The sequence below is a fragment of the Coregonus clupeaformis genome, unplaced genomic scaffold, assembly GCF_020615455.1.
Source record: "Coregonus clupeaformis isolate EN_2021a unplaced genomic scaffold, ASM2061545v1 scaf1320, whole genome shotgun sequence".
NCBI classification, from domain to species: domain Eukaryota; kingdom Metazoa; phylum Chordata; class Actinopteri; order Salmoniformes; family Salmonidae; genus Coregonus; species Coregonus clupeaformis.
The window spans coordinates 95,001-110,000 of record NW_025534774.1 but is presented as its reverse complement, the minus strand read 5'-3'; the positions used below and the strand labels follow the sequence as shown (position 1 = coordinate 110,000).

Here is a 15,000-nt window from a genome sequence, read left to right as displayed (position 1 = left end):
TGTTCCCTCGCTTACGGCCATACCAGCCTGAATACGCCCGATCTAGTCCGATCTCGGAAGCTAAGCAGGGTCGGGCCTGGTTAGTACTTGGATGGGAGACCGCCTGGGAATACCAGGTGCTGTAAGCTTTTGTCCCAGTAGAGCGTGCTCTTGTGTCATGGAGCAACTGCTTTTTATTTATCACCCTAATAATATCATGGATTGTTATTGGACTAAATGCAGTTTGTGTGCTGCCCTGCCCTGATCAAATCAAATCAAATAATGGACAGTGCGTTTCCCTCAAAATATAGGCAGTACATGCAGCCTTTGTTTTTAGTCTAGGAGACAGTCAATGTCTGTAGTCCATTAGGGCACTATACAATCCCTTCAATGTTTTGCCTGATTCCGTTAATTCCCAAGTTCCCTTTTCTCCGTTTAGATTTCCCCGTTGACCGTTTGTCCCTGTTTTGGCAGGTTTTCGCTCTCAAAAGTACACCTTTTTAATAGAAAAACAGCACAATTGGATGTTCTATGTCCACAACAATCTTTAAACCCTATCAGGTGACCATTTGTGAGGTCTGGGAAAAATTTAAGACATTTAGATGTTGGGGTGTAGTTACCCTTAAATGCAAGCATGCACCAGGAAGAGACCTTTGTTTGGTTAAGCGGTGTTGCTGTAGAACAAATGGCAACTGGAGTGATGCAAATGATCACGGTATAATTCTGCCAGGCAGGCATAGGCTACTTTGTAGTTAACATTTACTTGCGAAGGTTTTGGGGAAAGCCATTCCTTCCCTACCAGAAGAAGGTTATCATTAGCATCATCGCTAACGGCTACACAAAGTGTAGACATACGCGCGCACCGCACACATGCACACAGACAGGGGCATTCCTGTGCCGTTTCAGAAAGTTCATGGAAATACGAATCACTGATGCATTTTGTTCATGTCTTATGATTGACTTGGGCAAATGAATGCGTTTTCTAACAAGTTGAATAGATTTAGTTGATTTCTTACTAAGTTCAATAAATGTTTGAATATTGTTGAATTTCGGTTTAATGTCTGGATTCCGTGATTCGGTCCGCAACGCCTATTTTATAGGGCCCTAGTCAATGAACTTGTCATAAATCAACATAGGATATGCCCTCTTCCCCCCCAACAAGACTCAAATATATATATATATATATATTGGAAATGTAAGCAGGGGTTGAGCTTCTTCAGTTTGTGTCACAAAGTGGATACGTTTCTGTGTCCCTTTCAGAGTGAGTGAACCATTGACTTTATATAGTGTACCAAGAGTAGTTCCCTCGCTTACGGCCATACCAGCCTGAATACGCCCCTTTCGGTAATTGAGGAAGTGGAAACAGGTGCGGTGGTATTGGAGGAGAAGGAGAGGGAATTGGTTGCTGCGTTTTGAAATCTTTTTTTGTTTGGTTATTTATGTGGAATTTGATTTTTGTTTTTGATTTATTAGTAAGAGTTGTTTCTCCCCTAGCAGCTTTTGCTGGGGGGGGAAGGAAAGGAGGGAAAAATACAGATATAATTAGTTAATCGGACGGACAACAATAGATACAACGACCTACGCGATGGAACAGACAAAGAGTACTGGACATGGAGGAAAAGTTCCTGATGCACCATCATCGAGGGAAAAGTCCTATGATAAGACTTGTACGGTGGCGGTGGATATCACTGGGGAAAAGAAATTAACGATGATGGAATTGCTGAGAGGGATAAAGGAGGCGTGTGGAACGGTGATAGGGTGCAGATTTAAAGGTGATCAGAAGTATGAGATTACGATGTCCCATGTCCATGGGAAGGAGAGGTTAATGGATGGACTAAAAATCAAATCGTGCACGGTAATGGCGAGGGACATTTCAGCGGATGAGCTGGTGGTGTCCTTTATGAATTTACCAGTGTATATTAGTGACGATACTATCGTGGCAAAATTGGAAGGATGGGGTGTGAAGGCGGTTTCTGGGATTAAGAGGAGATTATGGCCAGGAACAGAGATCGCTGATGGCACAAGATTCTGTAAAGTTCGGTTTACAGACGTGGTGCGCTCACTACCATATTCTACCAAGTTTGAGACGTTGGAGGGGACTGAGTACTTTCGAGTGATACATGACAGGCAAGTTAAAGTGTGCCGAATTTGTATTCAGTCTGGCCACGTAGTACGGGACTGTCCTGATTTTCTATGTCGGAGATGCGGAGCACAAGGGCACTATGCAAGAGAGTGCGTCGAGAGAGAGGAGAGACCATGTAATGGATGTGGGGAGAGAAGAATGCGCTGTACGTGTACTGGGCCAACAGATGGTGAAGACATGGAACAACAGGAGGAGGAGATGGAAGAAGAGAGAGTGGAGGAGGGGGGACGTGATGGAGGACGGGGAAAAAGGAGACAAGGATGGTGGAGGAGGAGGAGATGGTGAATCTACTGCGACAGAGGGGGATGGAATTGGGGCGAGCATGGATGTCGAATTCCTAGATGACTACTGCACAGATGGAAAGGAGCCTGATGGTGGAGAAGGAGGAGGAGGTGAGCAGGAAACGGAAACATCTGAAGGTGAGGGAGATGAAGATAATGGAGGGGTTGTACCTGACACTATTCCTGAAAGTATGGATGTGAAGGGGGAATCCGCGAAGAGGAAGGACTCTGAGAGTGAAGTGTCCGCGGGTGAAGTCCAAAGGGTGAGGGAAGAAGCAAAGGAAAGTAGGAAGAGCAAGATCAAGAAGAAGAAGAAAAAGACTGGGTCTTGATGATGGGAAAAATCAACATATTAATTGTACTTATGGTGAGTGTTGTATCTGTTAATATTAATGGACTAAGGAATATGGGAAAGTTAGAACAGACAGTGAGTCTACTACAGGCTGATATTTTATGCTTCCAAGAGACACACTGGACTGACAGTATGATGGATGGAGTAAGAAAGAGATGGATGGATTTGATTTATTATAATAATGGTGGGGAGAGGACGTGTGGGGTTGCTATATTAATTAAGAGGGATAGTGTACAGAATATTAGGCAAGTGTATGCGGATAAAGAGGGTAGACTTTTGAGTGTTAAATTTGAATTTCTAAATGTGCAATACACTTTATTGAATGTTTATGCACCTAATAATGAGAGTGACCGAGAAGTATTTTTTAAGGCACTTGAGCAACATTGTGTGGGTAACTGTATATTGGTTGGGGATTTTAACGTTAGATTGACAAAACTGGACACGTCAAGGAGTACTTTGTTGCGCTCTGACATGTCTAGGCGAGTATTGTTGGGGATAATGAAGGATCATTGTCTGAGTGATGTATGGAGGGGAATGCATCCAGGTCAGAGAGTTTTTTCAAGGAGGCAGGTTGTTTTGAAGGTTCTCAGGCAAAGCCGCATAGATTATTGTTTAGCGGCGGAAAATATAGTGCAATATATACAAAAGATTAGGTATGATTTTAATACATTAAGTGATCATGCCTCTCTTGGTTTCCTGCTGGGTCCTAGTGTGCCTTCTAGAGGGGGTGGTGTATGGTGTTTGAATGCTGAGCTACTAAAAGAAGGAAAATATATTGATATGATTTCTGATTGTATAAATAGAGAAATATTGAGTGATTTTAAAAGTGTTAATATTGGTTTGTGGTGGGAGGGTCTAAAAGAGAAGATTAGAGGGTTGAGCATTAAATATGCAAGACGAAGGAATTTTCTTTTAAAGAGGGAGAGGATAGCTTTGAATAAAAGACTAGACATTGAGCTGGGGAAAGTTGATACGGTGGAGGGTTATGATATGGCAGGTTTTATGGAAGCTCAGGCTGCGGTACATAACTTTGAAAAGAGTGCATGTATGGGGGCAATAGTAAGGAGTAGAGTACAGTATGCCATAGAAGGAGAGAAATGTACATCCTTCTTTTTAGGGTTAGAAAAGAAGAAGCAGGCTAGAAACTATATTACAGAAATCGAGAATGAGAGGGGGGAGACAGTGAATGATCTGGTGGGGATTTTAGATACAATAGAATGTTTTTATAGTAATCTTTTTAAAAAAGAATGCAATGATCAAGGATGTATAGAAGAGGTGTTGAGCTATGTAGATGCCAGAATATCAGAGGATGAAAGACTCATGTGTGACACAGACTTGGCGGTCACAGAGATACGGGAGGCGATTTTGTCTGCTCATAGAAATAAGAGCCCTGGCTCTGATGGGCTGACAAGTGAGTTTTACAAAACATTTGTGGATATAATGGCACCTGTTTTATTAGATGTGTACAAATATATGGAGCAATCTCAGGAAGTCTCGGAATCGATGGCGACTGGCTTAATAACTATAATATATAAAAACAAGGGAAGTAGGAAAAGATTAGAAAATTTTAGGCCATTATCTATTTTAAATGTAGATTATAAGATCTTAACTAAGGTGCTGGCTAACAGAATTAATAAAGTAATGGGAAGTATTATTTCAGAGACACAGGCTTACAGTGTTCCTGGTAGAGAAATAGCAGACATTATTTGCACTTTAAGGGATGTCATAAGACATATGAAGGGTGAGGGAGGTGTAGTATTGAGCATTGATTTAAATAAAGCTTTTGATAGAGTAGAACATTCATTTCTAATGCAGACGCTTAAAACTTTTGGATTTGGGAGCAGAATGGTGGCCTGGATACAGCTGCTATACGGTGCTGCAGTAAGTAGAGTAAAATGTAACGGGTTACTTACTGATGCTTTCCCATTGGAGAGGTCGGTGAGGCAAGGATGTCCATTGTCTGCGGCCTTATATTGTATGTCGGTTGAGCCTCTGGTGGCTCTCCTTAAAGCAGACCACCAGATCCGAGGCGTTTCTATTCCAGGGGTGGAGTCAGCATTGTGCAGCAATATGCAGATGACACTACAATTACTGTTAGAGATGTGGAAAGTGTAAATAGAGTGATGGAGTGTTTTGAGCTCTTTGGGAAAGCATCAGGTGCTAAGATTAATGTAGAAAAGACTGAGGTTTTGTATGTGGGGCTAGTGAATGATAATGGGTGTAGGTATCATTTTAAAAGAGCTAATGGCTATTTTAAAGCGTTGGGAGTTATTTTGGGTATTGATGAAAAGGAGGCATGTGATAGGACTTGGGCAGGTGTATTGAATAAAATCAAACAAACTATGGCATTTTGGAGATGGAGGAATTTAAAATTGAAAGGAAAGGTAGTGGTAACAAATTCTTTACTAATATCTAAATGTGTATATGTCATGGATGTGCTTCAGATGCCAGAGTGGGTTTTAAAAGAACTTAATTCTATTGTTTCTAACTTCTTGTGGGATGGCAAAGGGGCTAGAATATCTAGGTCTACACTTGCTGCAGAATATAAAGATGGGGGTCTAAAATTAGTGGACATAGACGTGAAAAGAAAAGCATTAAGAATTAAAATTATACAGAAGTATTTATATGGGGAGGAAGAATATGGGTGGAAGAGGTTCTTTAGGAATTATTTGTATAATAATGGAGGATGTGAAGAGAGTGGGTTATTAATGATATGGAAAAAGCCTATGTATGAACAAGTTCCTCTGTTTTATCAGGAAGTGTTACGTGCATGGGGAGAATTTCTTCCTCGTGTAAAATATGTGTGTGAACATAAGGATATAATACTGAATCAACCTGTGTTTTTAAATCCCAAAATTATGTTCAATGATGAAGTGTTGTATAATCCCCTTTTTATGAGGGCTGGACTGAGACTTATTAAAGACTTTGTATATGAAGTTATTCCTGGGTTTCTAAGAGGCCAGGCCATTTATGACAATGTGAAGGATGTGGATGATACAGTTTGGAAAGGTACTATATTGAATGGATTTGAACGGGTGAAAAGTAGCATTCCAGCAGAATGGGTTTCTGTCATTAATGGAGATGGAATTTGGGAAGATTTATATGTATTACCGAATTTATATATTGACAATGGGGATAAATGGAAAACATTGGCTAGTGTCAGAACAAATGTTTTTATAAACAATTACTGGTTACTGACAGGCCTGCTGCTGAGAAGAGGTGGGTAGAACTGTTTCCGAAGATGGATCGAAAAGTATTATGGAAAAACTTATACTTACATGGGAATAAATTGGAATGTGAAAATAACGATTTTAAAATAAGACATAATCGGATATACACAAAAGTAGTGCTGCATCAAATAAATAAAGAAATAAAAAGAGAATGTGATATATGTGGTAAGGCACCAGAAAATTTATTACACTTATTTGTAGAATGCGAGGATTTAAAAGATATGTTTTGTAAAGTAAAGGAAATAATATGTAAAAACTGGGGGAGTGGTTTGTTGGAAAAGAATGCGTGGGAGGAATTGGTTTTATTTGGAGTGGGAGATGAATGTAAAGGGGTTAATGTGAGGTTGTTGAATATTGTATTGAGTTTTGTTAGGTATGCTATTTTTTGTGGGAGGAATTATGCTTATTTTGAAGGGAGGAGGGTAAGGGTGTGGGGTATTTTTGTAGCTTTGTTTAAGAAGCACATCGATATGTTTTATAGTTATGGATTGGAAGATTTTGATGAACTTTTTGTAGAGGGGAGTGGGTTAATTGCAAGGGTGGATGGTGGAGGAATCACTTATAATTTTTGAAAGGAATATTTTGATATTTTCTATGTTTATTTTTATTTGACAGGGAGATGCTTTTAAATCTGCCTATTTAATATGTGGAATTTGATATGTCTTAGTCATGTCTGGTTTTTGTATACTAGGTTTTTGTTTTTATTTCTTTGGGTTCTTTGATTTGATAGGGGGTGAATTGTTCGCCTGCCTATGGTAGAATAGTTTCTAGTGTATGGTTTTTTGTATATAACACTGTACATGGTATAATATAAGTGTATTTGATGAATATTTTACAATATAAAAAAATAAAAAAAAAATACGCCCGATCTCGTCCGATCTCGGAAGCTAAGCAGGGTCTGGGCCTGGTTAGTACTTGGATGGGAGACTGCCTGGGAATACCAGGTGCTGTAAGCTTTTTGTCCCAGTAGAGCGTGCTCTTGTGTCATGGAGCAACTGCTTTTTATTTATCACCCTAATAATATCATGGATTGTTATTGGACTAAATGCAGTTTGTGTGCTGCCCTGCCCTGATCAAATCAAATCAAATAATGGACAGTGCGTTTCCCCTCAAAATATAGGCAGTACATGCAGCCTTTGTTTTTAGTCTAGGAGACAGTCAATGTCTGTAGTCCATTAGGGCACTATACAATCCCTTCAATGTTTTGCCTGATTCCGTTAATTCCCAAGTTCCCTTTTCTCCGTTTAGATTTCCCCGTTGACCGTTTGTCCCTGTTTTGGCAGGTTTTCGCTCTCAAAAGTACACCTTTTTAATAGCAAAACAGCACAATTGGATGTTCTATGTCCACAACAATGTTTAAACCCTATCAGGTGACCATTTGTGAGGTCTGGGAAAAATGTAAGACATTTAGATGTTGGGGTGTAGTTACCCTTAAATGCAAGCATGCACCAGGAAGAGACCTTTGTTTGGTTAAGCGGTGTTGCTGTAGAACAAATGGCAACTGGAGTGATGCAAATGATCACGGTATAATTCTGCCAGGCAGGCATAGGCTACTTTGTAGTTAACATTTACTTGCGAAGGTTTTGGGGAAAGCCATTCCTTCCCTACCAGAAGAAGGTTATCATTAGCATCATCGCTAACGGCTACACAAAGTGTAGACATACGCGCGCACCGCACACATGCACACAGACAGGGGCATTCCTGTGCCGTTTCAGAAAGTTCATGGAAATACGAATCACTGATGCATTTTGTTCATGTCTTATGATTGACTTGGGCAAATGAATGCGTTTTCTAACAAGTTGAATAGATTTAGTTGATTTCTTACTAAGTTCAATAAATGTTTGAATATTGTTGAATTTCGGTTTAATGTCTGGATTCCGTGATTCGGTCCGCAACGCCTATTTTATAGGGCCCTAGTCAATGAACTTGTCATAAATCAACATAGGATATGCCCTCTTCCCCCCCCAACAAGACTCAAATATATATATATATATATTGGAAATGTAAGCAGGGGTTGAGCTTCTTCAGTTTGTGTCACAAAGTGGATACGTTTCTGTGTCCCTTTCAGAGTGAGTGACACATTGACTTTATATAGTGTACCAAGAGTTGTTCCCTCGCTTACGGCCATACCAGACTGAATACGCCCGATCTCGTCCGATCTCGGAAGCTAAGCAGGGTTGGGCCTGGTTAGTACTTGGATGGGAGACCGCCTGGGAATACCAGGTGCTGTAAGCCTTTTGTCCCAGTAGAGCGTGCTCTTGTGTCATGGAGCAACTGCTTTTTATTTATCACCCTAATAATATCATGGATTGTTATTGGACTAAATGCAGTTTGTGTGCTGCCCTGCCCTGATCAAATCAAATCAAATAATGGACAGTGCGTTTCCCTCAAAATATAGGCAGTACATGCAGCCTTTGTTTTTAGTCTAGGAGACAGTCAATGTCTGTAGTCCATTAGGGCACTATACAATCCCTTCAATGTTTTGCCTGATTCCGTTAATTCCCAAGTTCCCTTTTCTCCGTTTAGATTTCCCCGTTGACCGTTTGTCCCTGTTTTGGCAGGTTTTCGCTCTCAAAAGTACACCTTTTTAATAGCAAAACAGCACAATTGGATGTTCTATGTCCACAACAATGTTTAAACCCTATCAGGTGACCATTTGTGAGGTCTGGGAAAAATGTAAGACATTTAGATGTTGGGGTGTAGTTACCCTTAAATGCAAGCATGCACCAGGAAGAGACCTTTGTTTGGTTAAGCGGTGTTGCTGTAGAACAAATGGCAACTGGAGTGATGCAAATGATCACGGTATAATTCTGCCAGGCAGGCATAGGCTACTTTGTAGTTAACATTTACTTGCGAAGGTTTTGGGGAAAGCCATTCCTTCCCTACCAGAAGAAGGTTATCATTAGCATCATCGCTAACGGCTACACAAAGTGTAGACATACGCGCGCACCGCACACATGCACACAGACAGGGGCATTCCTGTGCCGTTTCAGAAAGTTCATGGAAATACGAATCACTGATGCATTTTGTTCATGTCTTATGATTGACAATTTGATCAGGGCAGGGCAGGGCAGCACATACAAACTGCATTTAGTCCAATAAAAATACATGATATTATTAGGGTGATAAATAAAAGCCAGTTGCTCCATGACACATATATTTTGAGGGAAACGCACTGTCTATTATTTAATTTGATCAGGGCAGGGCAGGGCAGCACATACAAACTGCATTTAGTCCAATAAAAATACAGGATATTATTTGGGTGATAAATAAAAGGCAGTTGCTCCATGACACATATATTTTGAGGGAAACGCACTGTCTATTATTTAATTTGATCAGGGCATGGCAGGGCAGCACATACAAACTGCATTTTTCCCAATATAAATACATGATATTATTAGGGTGATAAATAAAAGGCAGTTGCTCCATGACACAGCAGTACTCTCTAGTGGAACAAAAAGCCTACAGCACCTGGTATTGCCAGGTGGTCTCCCATCCAAGTACTAACCAGGCCCAATCCTGCTTAGCTTCCGAGATCAGACGAGATCAGGCATATTGAGGCTGGTATGGCCGTAAGCGCATGAACAACTCTTGGTACACTATATAAAGACATGAACAAAATGTATCAGCGATTCGTATTTCCATGCAACTTAATTAACCGACTAAAAACAAAGGCTGAATGTACTGTCTATATTTTGAGGGAAACGCACAGTGTATTATTTAATTTGATCATGGCAGGGCAGGGCAGCACATACAAACTGCATTTAGTCCAATAAAAATACAGGATACTATTTGGGTGATAAATAAAAGGCAGTTGCTCCATGACACATATATTTTGAGGGAAACACACTGTCTATTAGGCTGTGCTCAGTAAACTGACTACAGTGTGCAAGCCCACCTCCTGTCCTGACTGAGCAATTGATTTCTCCAGTCTCTGAAAACTGCATTAGCCAAAACACATTGGTCGAGAGAAGGTCAGTGCCATCATGATGATGGAACGACAAGTTCACTAAACCCAGCACTCAATCACACAGGCATATGCATGCACTTAACGGAATCCATGGAACGTCCCAACTCTGACATGAACAAAATGTATCAGCGATTAGTATTTCCATGCAACTTAATGATCCGACTAAAAACAAAGGCTGAATGTACTGCCTATATTTTCAAGGAAACGCACTGTCTATTATTTAATTTGATCAGGTTAGGACAGCACATACAAACTGCATTTAGTCCAATAAAAATACAGGATATTATTAGGGTGATAAATAAAAAGCAGTTGCTCCATGACACATATATTTTGAGGGAAACACAATGTCTATTATTTAAATTGATCAGGGCAGGGCATGTAAGGGCAGCACATACAAACTGCATTTAGTCCAATAAAAATACATGATATTATTAGGGTGATAAATAAAAGGCAGTTGCTCCATGACACATATATTTTGAGGGAAACACACTGTCTATTATTTAAATTGATCAGGGCAGGGCAAGGCAGCACATACAAACTGCATTTAGTCCAAAAAAATACATGATATTATTAGGGTGATAAATAAAAGGAAGTTGCTCCATGACACAAGAGCACTCTCTAGTGGAACAAGAAGCTTACAGCACCTGGTATTCTCAGGCAGTCTCCCATCCTAGTACTAACCAGGCCCAATCCTGCTTAGCTTCCAAGATCAGACGAGATCAGGTGTATTCAGGCTGGTATGGCCGTAAGCATGGGAACAAATCTTGGTACACTATATAAAGACATGAACAAAATGTATCAGCGATTAGTATTTCCATGCAACTTAATGATCCGACTAAAAACAAAGGCTGAATGTACTGCCTATATTTTCAAGGAAACGCACTGTCTATTATTTAATTTGATCAGGTTAGGACAGCACATACAAACTGCATTTAGTCCAATAAAAATACAGGATATTATTAGGGTGATAAATAAAAGCCAGTTGCTCCATGACACATATATTTTGAGGGAAACGCACTGTCTATTATTTAATTTGATCAGGGCAGGGCAGCACATACAAACTGCATTTAGTCCAATAAAAATACAGGATATTATTTGGGTGATAAATAAAAGGCAGTTGCTCCATGACACAGCAGTACTCTCTAGTGGAACAAAAAGCCTACAGCACCTGGTATTGCCAGGTGGTCTCCCATTCAAGTACTAACCAGGCCCAATCCTGCTTAGCTTCCAAGATCAGACGAGATCAGGCATATTGAGGCTGGTATGGCCGTAAGCGCATGAACAACTCTTGGTACACTATATAAAGACATGAACAAAATGTATCATCGATTCGTATTTCCATGCAACTTAATGAACCGACTAAAAACAAAGGCTGAATGTACTGTCTATATTTTGAGGGAAACGCACAGTGTATTATTTAATTTGATCATGGCAGGGCAGGGCAGCACATACAAACTGCATTTAGTCCAATAAAAATACAGGATACTATTTGGGTGATAAATAAAAGGCAGTTGCTCCATGACACATATATTTTGAGGGAAACACACTGTCTATTAGGCTGTGCTCAGTAAACTGACTACAGTGTGCAAGCCCACCTCCTGTCCTGACTGAGCAATTGATTTCTCCAGTCTCTGAAAACTGCATTAGCCAAAACACATTGGTCGAGAGAAGGTCAGTGCCATCATGATGATGGAACGACAAGTTCACTAAACCCAGCACTCAATCACACAGGCATATGCATGCACTTAACGGAATCCATGGAACGTCCCAACTCTGACATGAACAAAATGTATCAGCGATTAGTATTTCCATGCAACTTAATGATCCGACTAAAAACAAAGGCTGAATGTACTGCCTATATTTTCAAGGAAACGCACTGTCTATTATTTAATTTGATCAGGTTAGGACAGCACATACAAACTGCATTTAGTCCAATAAAAATACAGGATATTATTAGGGTGATAAATAAAAAGCAGTTGCTCCATGACACATATATTTTGAGGGAAACACACTGTCTATTATTTAAATTGATCAGGGCAGGGCAGGGCAGGGCAGCACATACAAACTGCATTTAGTCCAAAAAAATACATGATATTATTAGGGTGATAATTAAAAGGCAGTTGCTCCATGACACAAGAGCACTCTCTAGGTGAACAAAAAGCTTACAGCACCTGGTATTCCAAGGCAGTCTCCCATCAACGTATTAAGCAGGCCCGATCCTGCTTAGCTTCCGAGATCGGGCATATTCAGGCTGGTATGGCCGTAAGCATGGGAATACATCTTGGTACACTATATAAAGACATGAACAAAATGTATCAGTGATTCGTATTTCCATGCAATTTAATGAACCGACTAAAAACAAAGGCTGAATGTACTGCCTATATTTTCAGGGAAACACACTGTCTATTATTTAATTTGATCAGGTTAGGACAGCACATACAAACTGCATTTAGTCCAATAAAAATACATGATATTATTAGGGTGATAAATAAAAGGCAGTTGCTCCATGACACAAGAATACTCTCTAGTGGAACAACAAGCTTACAGCACCTGTTATTCCCAGGAGGTCTCCCATCCAAGTATTAACCAGGCCCAACCCTGCTTAGCTTCCAAGATCAGTCGAGATCGGGTGTATTCAGGCTGGTATGGCCGTAAGCGATGGAACAACTCTTGGTACACTATATAAAGACATGAACAAAATGTATCAGTGATTCGTATTTCCATGTAACTTAATGAACCAACTAAAAACAAAGGCTGAATGTACTGCCTATATTTTCAGGGAAACACACTGTATATTATTTAATTTAATCAGGTTAGGTCAGCACATACAAACTGCATTTAGTCCAATAAAAATACATGATATTATTAGGGTGATAAATAAAAGGCAGTTGCTCCATGACACATATATTTTGAGGGAAACACACTGTCTATTATTTAAATTGATCAGGGCAGGGCAATGCAGCACATACAAACTGCATTTAGTCCCAAAAATACATGATATTAGTAGGGTGATAATTAAAAGGCAGTTGCTCCATGACACATATATTTTGAGGGAAACACACTGTCTATTATTTAAATTGATCAGGGCAGGGCAGGGCAGGGCAGCACATACAAACTGCATTTAGTCCAAAAAAATACATGATATTAGTAGGGTGATAATTAAAAGGCAGTTGCTCCATGACACAAGAGTACTCTCTAGGTGAACAAAAAGCTTACAGCACCTGGTATTCCAAGGCAGTCTCCCATCAACGTATTAAGCAGGACCGATCCTGCTTAGCTTCCGAGATCGGGCGTATTCAGGCTGGTATGGCCGTAAGCATGGGAATACATCTTGGTACACTATATAAAGACATGAACAAAATGTATCAGTGATTAGTATTTCCATGCAACTTAATGAACCGACTAAAAACAAAGGCTGAATGTACTGCCAATATTTTGAGGGAAATGCACTCTCTATTATTTAAATTGATCAGGGCAGGGCAGGGCAGCACATACAAACTGCAGTTAGTCCAATAAAAATACATGATATTATTAGGGTGCTAAATAAAAGGAAGTTGCTCCATGACACAAGAGCACTCTCTAGTGGAACAAGAAGCTTACAGCACCTGGTATTCCCAGGCAGTCTCCCATCATAGTACTAACCAGGCCCAATCCTGCTTAGCTTCCAAGATCAGACAAGATCAGGTGTATTCAGGCTGGTATGGCCGTAAGCGTGGGATCAAATCTTGGTACACTATATAAAGACATGAACAAAATGTATCAGTGATTAGTATTTCCATGCAACTTAATGATCCGACTAAAAACAAAGGCTGAATGTACTGCCTATATTTTCAAGGAAACGCACTGTCTATTATTTAAATTGATCAGGGCAGGGCAATGCAGCACATACAAACTGCATTTAGTCCCAAAAAATACATGATATTAGTAGGGTGATAATTAAAAGGCAGTTGCTCCATGACACATATATTTTGAGGGAAACACACTGTCTATTATTTAAATTGATCAGGGCAGGGCAGGGCAGGGCAGCACATACAAACTGCATTTAGTCCCAAAAAATACATGATATTAGTAGGGTGATAATTAAAAGGCAGTTGCTCCATGACACATATATTTTGAGGGAAACACACTGTCTATTATTTAAATTGATCAGGGCAGGGCAGGGCAGGGCAGCACATACAAACTGCATTTAGTCCAAAAAAATACATGATATTAGTAGGGTGATAATTAAAAGGCAGTTGCTCCATGACACAAGAGTACTCTCTAGGTGAACAAAAAGCTTACAGCACCTGGTATTCCAAGGCAGTCTCCCATCAACGTATTAAGCAGGACCGATCCTGCTTAGCTTCCGAGATCGGGCGTATTCAGGCTGGTATGGCCGTAAGCATGGGAATACATCTTGGTACACTATATAAAGACATGAACAAAATGTATCAGTGATTAGTATTTCCATGCAACGTAATGAACCGACTAAAAACAAAGGCTGAATGTACTGCCAATATTTTGAGGGAAATGCACTCTCTATTATTTAAATTGATCAGGGCAGGGCAGGGCAGCACATACAAACTGCAGTTAGTCCAATAAAAATACATGATATTATTAGGGTGCTAAATAAAAGGAAGTTGCTCCATGACACAAGAGCACTCTCTAGTGGAACAAGAAGCTTACAGCACCTGGTATTCCCAGGCAGTCTCCCATCATAGTACTAACCAGGCCCAATCCTGCTTAGCTTCCAAGATCAGACAAGATCAGGTGTATTCAGGCTGGTATGGCCGTAAGCGTGGGATCAAATCTTGGTACACTATATAAAGACATGAACAAAATGTATCAGCGATTAGTATTTCCATGCAACTTAATGATCCGACTAAAAACAAAGGCTGAATGTACTGCCTATATTTTCAAGGAAACGCACTGTCTATTATTTAATTTGATCAGGTTAGGACAGCACATACAAACTGCATTTAGTCCAATAAAAATACATTATATTATTAGGGTGATAAATAAAAGGCAGTTGTTCCATGACACAAGAGTACTCTCTTGTGAAACAA

At 40.0% G+C, this 15,000-nt stretch overlaps 7 non-coding genes and 4 pseudogenes across 7 annotated transcripts; 2 read left to right on the top strand and 9 right to left on the bottom strand.

Moving 5' to 3' along the window:
* Window positions 1-9: 9 nt before the first annotated feature.
* Window positions 10-128, top strand: LOC123486791. The gene has a single exon (XR_006659522.1). It is a non-coding gene; the product is annotated as a 5S ribosomal RNA (ribosomal RNA).
* A 7,973-nt stretch (window positions 129-8,101) lies between these two features.
* On the top strand, window positions 8,102-8,220 carry LOC121566760. The gene has a single exon (XR_006659520.1). It is a non-coding gene; the product is annotated as a 5S ribosomal RNA (ribosomal RNA).
* A 1,224-nt stretch (window positions 8,221-9,444) lies between these two features.
* On the bottom strand, window positions 9,445-9,563 carry LOC121566759. Its single transcript, XR_006000986.1, has one exon. It is a non-coding gene; the product is annotated as a 5S ribosomal RNA (ribosomal RNA).
* A 1,024-nt stretch (window positions 9,564-10,587) lies between these two features.
* Window positions 10,588-10,706, bottom strand: LOC123486792. The gene has a single exon (XR_006659523.1). It is a non-coding gene; the product is annotated as a 5S ribosomal RNA (ribosomal RNA).
* A 405-nt stretch (window positions 10,707-11,111) lies between these two features.
* LOC121583712 lies at window positions 11,112-11,230 on the bottom strand (annotated as a pseudogene).
* An 884-nt stretch (window positions 11,231-12,114) lies between these two features.
* LOC121583683 lies at window positions 12,115-12,223 on the bottom strand (annotated as a pseudogene).
* A 270-nt stretch (window positions 12,224-12,493) lies between these two features.
* LOC121583780 lies at window positions 12,494-12,612 on the bottom strand. The gene has a single exon (XR_006003634.2). It is a non-coding gene; the product is annotated as a 5S ribosomal RNA (ribosomal RNA).
* A 552-nt stretch (window positions 12,613-13,164) lies between these two features.
* Window positions 13,165-13,273, bottom strand: LOC123486785 (annotated as a pseudogene).
* A 275-nt stretch (window positions 13,274-13,548) lies between these two features.
* LOC123486801 lies at window positions 13,549-13,667 on the bottom strand. The gene has a single exon (XR_006659532.1). It is a non-coding gene; the product is annotated as a 5S ribosomal RNA (ribosomal RNA).
* Window positions 13,668-14,229: 562 nt separating this feature from the next.
* Window positions 14,230-14,338, bottom strand: LOC123486784 (annotated as a pseudogene).
* Window positions 14,339-14,613: 275 nt separating this feature from the next.
* On the bottom strand, window positions 14,614-14,732 carry LOC123486800. The gene has a single exon (XR_006659531.1). It is a non-coding gene; the product is annotated as a 5S ribosomal RNA (ribosomal RNA).
* Between the last annotated feature and the right edge of the window lie 268 nt (window positions 14,733-15,000).